The sequence below is a fragment of the Choloepus didactylus genome, chromosome 4 (genome assembly GCF_015220235.1).
Source record: "Choloepus didactylus isolate mChoDid1 chromosome 4, mChoDid1.pri, whole genome shotgun sequence".
Taxonomy (NCBI): Eukaryota; Metazoa; Chordata; class Mammalia; order Pilosa; family Megalonychidae; genus Choloepus; species Choloepus didactylus.
In genome coordinates, this window is record NC_051310.1 from 53,785,437 (window position 1) to 53,797,759 (window position 12,323).

The 12,323-nt window shown below is 37.7% G+C and overlaps 1 protein-coding gene across 2 annotated transcripts in view; it reads left to right on the forward strand.

Annotated features, from left to right (window-relative positions):
- TIMM9 (translocase of inner mitochondrial membrane 9) overlaps nucleotides 1-12,323 on the forward strand; it is a 27,066-nt gene continuing 14,743 nt past the window's right edge. The window contains exons 1-3 of one of the 2 annotated variants that reach the window (XM_037832621.1): nucleotides 1-19; nucleotides 320-420; nucleotides 3,244-3,332. The gene's annotated coding sequence lies outside the window, so the exon portion shown is untranslated. Of the gene's footprint in view, nucleotides 20-319; nucleotides 497-3,243; nucleotides 3,333-12,323 lie in introns of those variants that run through there. The other variant, XM_037832622.1, reaches the window with a different exon arrangement.

Genomic DNA, 12,323 nt, shown 5'->3' on the forward strand with positions numbered 1-12,323 from the left:
CGATCTCCTGACCTAACCGGTAATACAATAATGTTTATTTGGGACTGAAAATACTGTAGCTCCCGGAGACCGTTAGAGACGTGGGCTTAAGTAAACTATTCTTCCAGAGAATTTCGACAGATTCGGTTTGCTGTTGGCGAAGAAGACAAGAATAGAGGTCGCTGTCTAAGTATAAAATCACAAAAATTACTTTTGAGATTTTAGAATTCGTCCGTGGTATCGGCTTTTCCCCTTAGATCTCCCGAGTTGTAACGAATCGTCCTTTAACGGTCTAAGGGCTATTTTACATTGCCGCTCCCACGTGTTCTCTTCTTTCCAGCTGCAGTGGCGCTCTGCCTGACCACGGCCGGTCCCCCCAGGCTCGACCTGCGGCGGAGTCCCGGAGATCGTACTGCTGTTAGATCAAAAGCCTGTGCCTAAGTATGGTCCTTCTTCTCTGCTTTCAGAAACCTGGGTTCCTCGGCGGGGCGGGGGCGGCAGGCTACGTTCCGGAAAGGTGAATGGGTCTCTCGAAGACGCCGCTTTATATACGAAGGGCTGTGGGGAGCTGCGGAGCCGGGCTGGGCGTCCCCGGGGCTGGCTCGGGGCCTGTCAAGGAACTGTGTCACTGAGACGAGGGTAGGAACTTGGGGCCCCGAGCCACCCCCAACGGGATTTGGGGAGTCAGGATCTTGCTTTGGAACAGTGAAAGAGTTAGACTGTAAGGCACCCTTCGCCGTCACCGTGAAGAGGCAAGAGACCTTCCTTTAACTGAAAAGGCCTTTCCAGTGTATCGGGGCCAGCACCCCTTGCCTGCTAATTTTTGAGGACTCCCTACTCAGACCTAACTCCCTTTACGCTTTGCTAGAAGCTTTATAAAAAAATGTAGTTTGATGTAAAAGCTAAATGGCGAATTTTATTTTATTTATATTTCAGCTGTTTCGAGTTAAAAGACGTTGAAGGCCTAGCTGAAGAGAACTTTTTAATTATTCTTTGTATCTTGAGTTTCTATAATCATTATTTCTTGGGTGTTGCATTTTCCCCTTCATTACTGGGATACTGGGTAGTACCTGTTTGTTCCTAAACAATTTCTTGTAGACTACAGAAAAATTAAAAGGTAGAAGGATAAAGCCAGAGCTGCAAGAGACCTTGGAAAATATTTATAACTCCCGTATTTTCTTTGTGAAACTTATGGTATGAAAGAAAAAATGATCTTTACCCTCAAAGCCCAAAGTCTCAAAACTCTTTGAAAAGCAGACCTCCACCTGCTGGAGTGGCATTCAGTCAGATGTCTTGAATAACTTCATCTGGATCTTCAAAGCTGGGTTTAAACCCAAGTTGTCTTGCCACCAGCTAGTCCAGATGGATCCTTTATGTGCTTGAAGCCAGCCTTTCAAATTGAAATCAGTATGCAGTAAACTTTCAAATGTATTTTTTGCTCTGGATGATGAGTTAGAGTTGCAAGTAAATCAAACATAACTTCCTAAATCTGCTGTAAATAGTCTAAAGTGAGGGAACATGTAGTAAACTCCTATTAAGTTATTTTAATCAAACAAGTTAGTTCAGATCAATTGAGACATTAAATCAAATAAAAGACACTGATGTCCCTGGAACAGAAAACACGGCTCACAAGATTTTTCTTTAGTTGCTGTTGTTAACATTTTTACTATAATTGCTTTTCTCTCTCTAGGTAGACACTTTTTTTTTTTCAGAACTATTCACAAGTAAGTTGCAGACATCATGACCTTTAACCCTAATTTCTTCAACATGCATCTCCTTAAAGACATTCTGTCACATGGCCACAATAAGATTACCACACCTAAGATTACCATGTTTAAATTTCCCCAATTATCAAGAAAAAAAGTTTTTATTTTTATCTCACACTTGCTTCTTTTTTGATCCAATCAATGTTCACACATTGTGTTTGACTGCCATGACTCTTTTGTCTCTTAATTTAGAACAGTCCTCAATCCTTTTTTTCTTTATGATTGACTTTTTTAAAACCAGCCCAGTTGTCTTATAAATTACCCCACATTGTAGATTTTCCTGATTATGCCCTCAAGATCTGAGTCAAGTCAGACATTTTTGGCAAGAATACCATATAGGTGATGCTGTGTCCTTTTTGCATCTCACCAGGAACATATAATGCCAGGACCCACTGTTGGTTATGCTAGCTAATCACTTGGTTAAGGGGATAAGTGCCAATGTAAAGTTAACAGTTCTCCTTTTGCATTAAGTGATCTGTAGAGATGCTTTTAGACCCTGGATACAACCATTGGTACAACCAGTACCAATCCAACAGGAGCCAGGAACAATTATAGTGATAGTGGGCAAGTACATCAGAAGAATCACTTATGCTGAACTAAGTTTGAACAGAATTAAGAGATTTCGCTTCAGACCTGGTACAAATATGCATATAATTCTAAAAAGGAAATGCAGGACATCTCCATGTCACATCCTGGTTAGTTTATTTTTTTCAGTATTCACAAATTTCTGGGAATTGTTCGTCCTTGTATGATGTACACTGAAATAATTTTTTTCAGGGGCCCTTGCCAGCTCTTTTGCTCTTCTTCACTAATTGGATTTCCTTTCTGAGGAGGAGATTAAAATAAGTCAGAGAAGGGACTAGGTGCATTGGAGAAGAGATAACAGATGTATTAAGTAAATGTGAGAAAAATGTAATTGAAGATAGAAAAAAAATTAGCTGTTTTGGGGTTGCTGGGAAATGTAATTGAAGATAGAAAAAAAATTAGCTGTTTTGGGGTTGCTGGGGAGAAAAGATCCAAGAACTTAAAACAGTGTATGGATATTTGTAGAATAAATGTTTAGAATGTTATTCATTATAATAGCATATTAGAAACATTTATAGGTCTTATGGTATACTGGGAAAAATACTGGAATTTGAAATCTGAACAACCCAGTTGGGCGCCAGCTGTCCCAGTTGCTAGTCTATGTAAGTGACTTCATGTATGTTTCTTAATCTTTCTGAGCCATCCCTTCCAGGATTACTAGGAAAATCATGAAAAAAAGTGTAATGTATACTGATTACCTGGAAATATAAGGAGAGCATGATATTAAGTATTTTTAAAGCATATTCTAAAGAATTTTAACCTCAGAATAGATTAAGGAAACTAATATCACTTACTGAAAAGGAAAAGCTTTTTTAAAAAATGATTTAGCCAACAGAAGTTTGGATTTCATCAAATAGACAGTTAAAGCTTGAAAGTACCTCAGCAGTCATATTATAACTCCCTCATTTTACAGGTAAGAAATCCAACCTCACTGGAGACATTCAAGCAAAGGTTGGACAGCCACTTTGCCAGAACACAAAGGGAACTCATGCATCAGAAAAGGTTTGCATCTGATGACTGTAAGATCTCCCTTTCCCTTTTTTTTTTTTCTAAATTCAATTCTATTGAGATTGTTCACATACCATACAGTCATCCAATGTGCATAATCAGTTGCCCATGGTACTATGTTACAGCTGTGTATCCATTATTCCAGAAAGGAAATAAAAACAAAAAGAAAACTCAAATCCACCCATACCCCTAACCCCCACCTCCCTCCATTATTGACTCATGGTATTGGTATAGTACATTTGTTACTGTTGATGAAAGAATTGTTAAAATACTACTAACTAGTACATAGTTTCCAATGTGTATATATTTTCCCTATATACCCCTCTATTATTAACTTCTAGTTATAGTGCCATACATTTGTTCTTGTTCATGAAAGAGAGTTCTAATATTTGTACAGTTAATCACAGACATTGTCCACCACAAGATTCACTGTTGTATAAATTGCCATATTTTAACCTCCAACTTTCCTTCTGTTGAGATACATGGCTCTTAAGTTTCCCCCTTCCACCACATTCACACACCATTCAGCACTGTTAGTTATTCTTACAATAACATGCTACCGTCACCTCTGTCCATTTCCAAACATTTAAGTTCAACCTAGTTAAACATTCTGTTCATAATATGCAACCGCTCCCCATTCTTCAGCCTCATTCTATATCCTGGTAACTTATATTTCATGTCTCTGAGTTTACATTTATAATTAATTCATATCAGTGATACCACACAATATTTGTCCTTTTGCATCTGACTTATTTCACTCAATATAGTGCTCTCAAGGTTTCTTCATCATCCTGTTTTTTTATTTTTGATTTTTTTTTAAGATGGTTTTGTTCACCTACCATACATTCCATCCTTAGTAAACAATCAGTGGTTCCCTGTATAATCATGTATTTATGCATTCACCACCATCACGACTATCTATATAAGGACATCTCCATTTCTTCCACAAAGGAGGAGGAGGAGTCAAAGAAGATAGACAAAAGAAAAAGAAAGAAAAAAATGACAGCTAAAAAGCAACAAAAGGAAAAACAGAATTAAACTAAAGTACAATAAGAGAGTCAGAAAACATCACCAATGCCAAGAGTCCCATACCCCTCCCTTATATCCCCCTCTTATAGGCATTTACCTTTGGAATATTGACTTTGTTATGTTAAAGGAAGCATAATACAATGTTTTTGTTAACTATAGTCTCTAGTTTGCATTTATTGTACTTTTTCCCCAATACCACCCCATTTTTAACACCTTGCAAGACATTCATTTGTTCTCCCTCATGTAAAAACAGATTTCTAGGTTTCACTGAGTTATACAGTCCCAGTCTTTATCTTTCTTCTTTCCTTCTGGTATCCAACATGCTCCTAACCTTCCTCTTTCAACGTACTCACAGTCATCTTTGTTCAGTGTACTTACATTGTTGTGCTACCGTCACCCAAAATTGTGTTCCAAATCTCTCACTCCTGTCTTTGCCTATCTGTCTGTAGTGCTACTTTTGTAGAGCAGGTATCTTATTCACAAACTCTCTTATTGTCTGTTTGTCAGAGAATATTTTAAACTGTCCCTCATATTTGAAGGACAGTTTTGCCGGATATAGGATTCTTGGTTGGCAGTTTTTCTCTTTCAATATCTTAAATATATCATACCACTTCCTTCTTGCCTCCATTGTTTCTACTGAGAAATCCACACAGTCTTATCAAGCTTCCTTTGTATGTGATGGATCACTTTTCTCTTGCTGCTTTCAGGATTCTCTCTTTGTCTTTGACATTTGATAATCTGATTATTAAGTGTCTCGGTGTAGGTCTGTTCAGATCTATTCTGTTTAGGGTCCACTGCGCTTCTTGGATCTGTAATCTTATGTCTTTCATAAGAGATGGTGTTCCAGTTTGCTAATGCTGCCATTTTGCAACACACCAGAAATTTATTGGCTTTTACAAATGGGGTTTATTTGATTATGCAATTACAGTCTTAAGGCCATGAAGTGCCCAGGGTGATGCAGCAGCAGTCGGGTACATTCACTGGAGGATGGCCTACGGTGTCCAGAAAACCTCTGTTAGCTGGGAAGGCACATGGCTGGTGTCAGCTCCAAGTTCTGGTTTCAAAATGGCTTTCTCCCAGGATGTTCTTCTCTAGGCCGCAGCTCCTCTTCAAAATGTCACTCTAGTTCTTCTTGGGGCGTCCTATCTTAGCTTCTCTGGAGCAAGAGTCTGCTTTCAAGGGCCGTCTTCAAACTGTCTCTCATCTGCAGCTACTCTCTCAGCTTCTGTGCGTTCTTCAAAGTGTCCCTCTTGGCTGTAGCTCCTCTTCAAAATGTCACTCTCAGCTGCACTGAGTTCCCTCTGTCAGCTCATTTAGATGGCTCCAGTGATTTAATTTAGACCCACCCTGAATGGATGGAGTAACACCTCCATGGAGATTATCCAATCAGAGTCATCACCCACAGTTGGGTGGGGCACATCTCCACAGAAACACTCAAAGAATTACAATCTAATCAACAGTGATATGTCTGCCCACACAAGATTACATCAAAGATAATGGTGTTTTGGGGGACATAATACATTCAAATCAGCACAACCAGAAATGGATTGGCTTTTATAAAGGGGGTTTATTGGGTTACAGAGTTACAGTCTTAGGGCCATAAACTGTCCAAGGTAAGGCATCAGCAGGGTGCCTTCACTGGAGGATGGCCATTGGCATCCAGAAAACCTGTTAGCTTGGAAGGCATGTGTCTGGAGTTCGCTTGCTCCCAGGTTGCATTTCAAAATGGTGTTCTCCAAAATGTTTCTCTTGGGGTGTTTTGTCCTCTCTTAGCTGCAGCTACTCTCCAGAATGTCAATCTCCGTTGCTCTCTCTTGGCTGAAGCTCAGCGCTCCTTCTTTCTGAGCACTTATATAGGGCTCTAGTAAACTTACCAAGGCCCATGCTGAATGGGCAGGGCCATGTCTCCATGGAAATTATCTAATCAGAGTTATAACCTACAGTTGAAAGGGTCACATCTCCATGGAAACAGCCTAATCCAAAGGTTCCAATTTAATCAACACTAATATGTTTACCCCCACAAGACTGCATCAAAGAATATGGCTTTTTCTGGGATACATAATATATACAGACTGGCACAGATGGAAAATTTTCAGTAATTATTTCCTCTATTACTGCTTCTGCCCATTTTCCCTTCTGGGACACCCATGACAAGTACATTCATGAACTTCATGTTGTCATTCAATTCCCTGAGACATTGCTCATATTTTTCCATTGTTTTTCCTATCTCTTCTTTTGTGTGTAGGATTTCAGGTGTCTTGTTCTCCTGTTCCTGAGTGTTTTCTTCTGCCTCTTGGACTCTGCTGTTGTATATCTCCATTGTGTTTTTCGTGTCTTGTGTTGTGCCTTTCATTTCCATAAATTTTGCCAGTTTTTTCAAACTTTCGATTTCTACCTTATGTTTGTCCATTGTTTTCTTTATATCCTTCATCTCTTTTTCCGTATCTTCCCTGAACTCGTTGATTTGGTTTTTTATTTGATTTGGCATATTTCTTTGAAAATCTTTAATTGACTTTCATTATAGTGAAACAATATCTCAACTGTATTTTGATTGAGGTGTAGGTTTGTTCCTTTGACTGGGCCACATCTCTGCCCTTTCCAGTGTAGTTTGTAGTCCTCTATTGTCTAGTCATCTGGATTCCCCCGTTACCCCAATCAGATTTTCCCAGACCAGAATGGGTTCAGATCTCAGAATGGGGTTATATTCAATTTCAAGTCTCCCTGAGGGTGTCTTGGAGATTGACAAACTTTCCTGTGAGTTCTCTAGCCCCTGTGCTTTTCCTAACCTGCCAGCAGGTGGCGCCTGTCACTCCCGACTGGTGTAAAGAGGTGTGGCCCCTTTAATTCTTAACTTAGGTTGTTTCTGTTTTGACTGTTTTCCCCCAGGTCCTGGGGTCTGAGTTCTGAGGGGAGGGTAGCTCCTTGAGCTGGGCTCCACCTCCTTCCTCTTAGGGAAGATATACCCCCTAGGGAGCTATCTTTTGCATTTCAATAGTTTCTTTGTCTCTGACTTGGTCAGCTCCATCCTTGTCTGGTTCAGAGTGCTGTGAACTGAAAATGGTTGAGGCTCCACTGAGCCACTCAGGTTGAGAGAAAAAGGGAAAGAAAGCCCCTCTTCAGAGCCAGTCCATGGCCCCCCATTTTCACCCATCGGTCAGAGAGAGCACCTGGTCTTCTGGGCTCCCCCTCCCGGGGCACAGGTGTTTTCCGGCTCTCTAAGTTCAGTCTAGAAGGCTCTTTATTTTTTTTTTTTTTATTAATTTTTTTCCTCTCTGTCAGCTCCACCTCCTCTCCACTGGGAGCGACCTCAGGTTACTTTGCTACTTGTCTATGTTTGTAGCTTGTATTCAGCAGTCCACATTTGCTAATTAAAACTGCAGTTGGAGCTGGACTGAGCTATATTCGCTAGCTCAGAGAATGCTGCTTTCTCCCACAGGGAGGTCCTGCAGCTCAGCCTGCCATGGGGGGAGGGGACTCCTGGTGCGGGTCTACAGTTTTTCGTTACAGATTTTATGCTGTGATCTCAGCCTTTCCACCCAATTCAGGTTGGTGTACCATGTGTGTATAGTAATGGTTGTTTCCCAGCAGCTGTTCCAGATTATATACTAGTTGTTCCTGGTTGTTTATTAGTTGTTCCAGGGGACTAACTAAATTCCACACCTGTCTATGCCACCATCTTAGCTGCTCTCCTCCCTTTCAAGTTTGCTGATTCTATGATATCTTTCATTTGGCACAAAAATAGCTCAGCATTGCTGTATTTATTCTCAAAACCTAAGATAGAGATTCTAGAAACTTATAATCCCCTCCCTTCCTCTCCAGGTTTCAGAGATATGACAAGAAGGTAACCCATGACTGAATATTTACCTCCACAATAAGAAACATTTCCTGTAATATCTCAGAAGTATGCCAGATAAAAGGGCAGCCACATTGCTACTACCTGCTCCCACTATCAGGTGGTTTGTATGGCTGTTCTACTTTGTCAGTCAGCATAGCTTATGATTAAATAAGTGCAAAAGACAATACTTAGGACTTAGAAGACCTCAAACTAGCAACTAAATTTATAAATCACTGCTTCACTCAAGGTTTACAATATTTTCTAGGAATGATTGCTTACAATTATCTATACCATAATTATAGTGACTATAGAAAAGAGCTTTGGAAATTTTTGCATACTTAAGAAAACTGAACACCTGAGTTCAATTTTCAGTCTTGGAAAATATTTGAAAAAATAAAATATATAATTGAATGACTAGAGAAAACTAAGGGAATAACTCTTAATGTTAATATAGTTTTCAAGTATAGAACTACTTTTATTTACCAAATCCTCAGTAACTGGATATTACTTTTATAATGTGATAAATTTTTTAAAAGAAGAAATATAATGTTTAAGTGCTAAAAAAAAAATTCTAAAAAAAAATTTTAATTGATGGAAATTCACACCAACACCATCTGGGGGCACTCTTCGTCTATGTCTTGTTAAAAGACATCCCAATAATTGTCATTTGTCACCTTGAGCTGTATACTAAGGTGGGGGGTGATGGCGATGCAGTCAACACAGTATTGCCAGTCTCTGAAACTTTGAGAACTTCTGAAGATTTGAAATTATGTGCCTGTCTGACTTCTGGTCAAAAATGTCAAAGTCAGTAAGTGAATTTTTCCTGAAGAAACACAAGGAAAGGAAAAAGAGAACCAGTTTTGGACATTACAATTAGCAAACATTTGTATTTCTAAATTATTATAAGTAAGGAAATCAGATCTTTTTTCTGCATGTCCTTCTGATGCACAGAGTTTATTAGTATAAGAATTCAGAAGATTCAGAGTCTGGTGGATGATCTTTTGTCCTTTCAGCTACAGGTTTGTTGATAAACCAAATTCTTTAATGCATGTTTTAATGCATGTTGTCCCTGTATTTTTATTTTATTATTTTAATTTTTTTTTTTTTTTTAGGTTTGCACGAAACTGTTTTATTGAACACCCTATTTCCACAAAAGTGGTATTACCAGTTCTTAGATCTTTTCAGGCTGTTCTCTTGAGTAGCAAGCCAAAAGTTTTAAACTTTGCCTACAACATTTACCACACTGTATACTTTTCTTGGCAGATATTAGAAAGCTGTACTTTCTTTTTTTCAACTTCTTTCTGAGATTACTGTAGATTCCCATGCAATTGTAAGAAATAATACAAGGAGATCCCTTGTGCTGGTTACCCAGTTTTCCCCAATTACAAAACTATGGCACTGTATAGTAGCCAGGATAATGATAGTGACACAATCAAAATACAGAACATTTCTATCGCCTTTGTATAACCACACCCACTTCTGTCTTATTACCATGCCCTCTTTAAACCCTCTTAATGTTCATTATTTCTAGAATATTATATAAATGGAATCATACAGTATGTAACCTTGTGGGATTGGCTTTTCCATTCGGCAAAATTGTCTAGAAATTCATCCAGATTGTTAAGCATATGAATGGTTCATTGCTTTTTATTGCTGCGTATTAGTATTCCATTGATATGGATATACTGGGTTGTTTACGGTTTTTGGGTATTATGAATAATGTTTCTATAAACCTAAATATACAAATTTTTTATGAATATCATTTTTCATTTATCCAGGATAAATGCCCAGGAATGAAATTTCTCAGGTAGTTGAATGTTCAATTTCTTAAGAAACTACCAAACTACCAAACTATACCAGAGTGGCTATACCCTTTAGCATTCCCACCAGGAACATAAGAGTGTTCCAATTTCTCCTTATCCTTACCAGCATTTGGTATTGTCACTATTTTTTTCTAACTTTTTATTTTTAAATACTTTCAAATTTACAGGACAGTTACAAAATAATGCAACCCCACATGGAGAACTCCAACATATTCTTAACCACTAGATAGCCAGACCCATCAAGATTTAATAAATTGACACATTTACTGTATCATTCTATGTATCCTTCTGTTAATTCATTTCCTGAACACTTGAATGTAGGCTGTACATCATGCTCCTTGAACACTTACTTCTGCCATGTACATCTCCTTAGAACAAGGATATCACGTATATAACCACCCTAGGTATAGTTCTCAGGTTCAAGAAATTTAACATTGATATAAAGCTTATATTCTATATTCCAATTTTTTCATATATCCCAATAATGTCCCTTTGAACCTTTTCTCCTTCCCTTTTAAATTCCATTCAGGATCCTGTTTTGCTTTTAATTTTCATTGTCTCTTTAGTTGCTCTTTCCTTTTTTTTTTTTAATTATGGAAACATATATATATATACATAACATAAACTTTCCCAAATCAGCCACTCCCTACCATACCATTCACTGGGATTCAGCACATGCAAAATATTGTAGTGCCCTCAACATCTTCTGTAACTAAAACTTCCCCATCTTCGCAAACAGAAACCCTACACATTTTATATGTTACCTTCCCGTTCCCATGCCTTTCACCCCTAGCAGCCTGTGTTCTACCTTCTGTCTCTGTGAGCTTCCATATTCTCCAGTATTTTCTTCGTGGTTACCATAGAACTTACATTTAACATCCTAAATCTACAACAATCTCATTTGTTTTGTTACCAGCTTCAATAGCATATACAAACTATGTTCCTATACCCCTCTGTACTCCCACCTTAATGTAGATCTTGTCACAAACTACATATTTATATGAGTCCAAAAGCACCGCTTTATCATTACATTTTATGCATTTGCCTTTTAGATAATGTAGGAAGTAAAAAGTAGAGTTACAAACCAAAATACATTAGTACTGGCATTTATATTTACCCATGTTGTTAACCTCACCAGAGATCTTTATTTCTTCTTTGAACTGTCGTCTATTGAACTCTCTCTAACATCTCCTTTAGGGCTGGTCTAATAGTAACAGACTCCTTCAGCTTTTGTTATCTGTGATGTCTTAATCTCTCGCTCTCATTTTTTTTAATTAGAGATTTACAGGTTTACAGAAAAACCATGCATTAAACACAGTTCTCATAAACCACCCTATTATTAGCACCTTGCATTAGTGTGGTATATTTGTTACAATTCATGAAATAACATTTCTATAATTGTACTATTAACTATAGTCTGTTTAAAATAGGGTTCACTGTTTGGGTTGGGTACTCCTGTGTTTTGTTTGGTTGTTTTGTGTTTTTTTTTTTAATTTTTATTCTAAAAACATATATAAATTAGAATAAATTTATATTTATTCTAATCATTTATTATTTATTAATAAAAACATTTTATTCTAAAAACATATGCAACCTAAAATTTCCCCATTTAACCACATTGAAGTATATAATCAGTGTTGATTATTTTCATAATGTTGTGCTACCATCACTACTATACATTACCAAAAGTTTTCCATCAACCCATATAGAAATTCTGTACAATTTAAGCATTAGCTACTCATTCCTTACCCCCACCTCAACCCCTGGTAACCTATATTCTACTTTCTGACTATAAATTTGCTTCTTCTAATTATTTCATGTCATTGAGATCATACAGTATGTGTCCTTTTGGGTGTGCTTTATTTCACTCAACATGATGTCTTCAAGGTTCATCCATGTTGTTTTTAGGGCTGAATACTATTCCCTTGTATGCATATACCACATTTTATTTATTCTTTAATCAGTTGATGGATACTTGGGCTGCTTCCATCTTTTGGCAACTGTAAATAATGATAGTATAAACATTGCTTTGCAAATACCTGTTTTGAGTCCCTGCTTTCAATTCTTTCGTGTATATACCTAAAAGGGGGATTGCCTGTTCATAAGGTAATTCTATACTTAACTTTCTGAGAAACTGCCAAACTGTCTTCTGTGGCAGCTACACCATTTTACATTCCCACCAACAGTGTATGAGTATCCTTGTTTTTCTACATTCTCTCCAATACTTGTAATTTTCCATTTTTTAAATAGTAGTCATTATAGTGGGAGTGAAATGGTATCTCATTGTTCTGTTTTGAT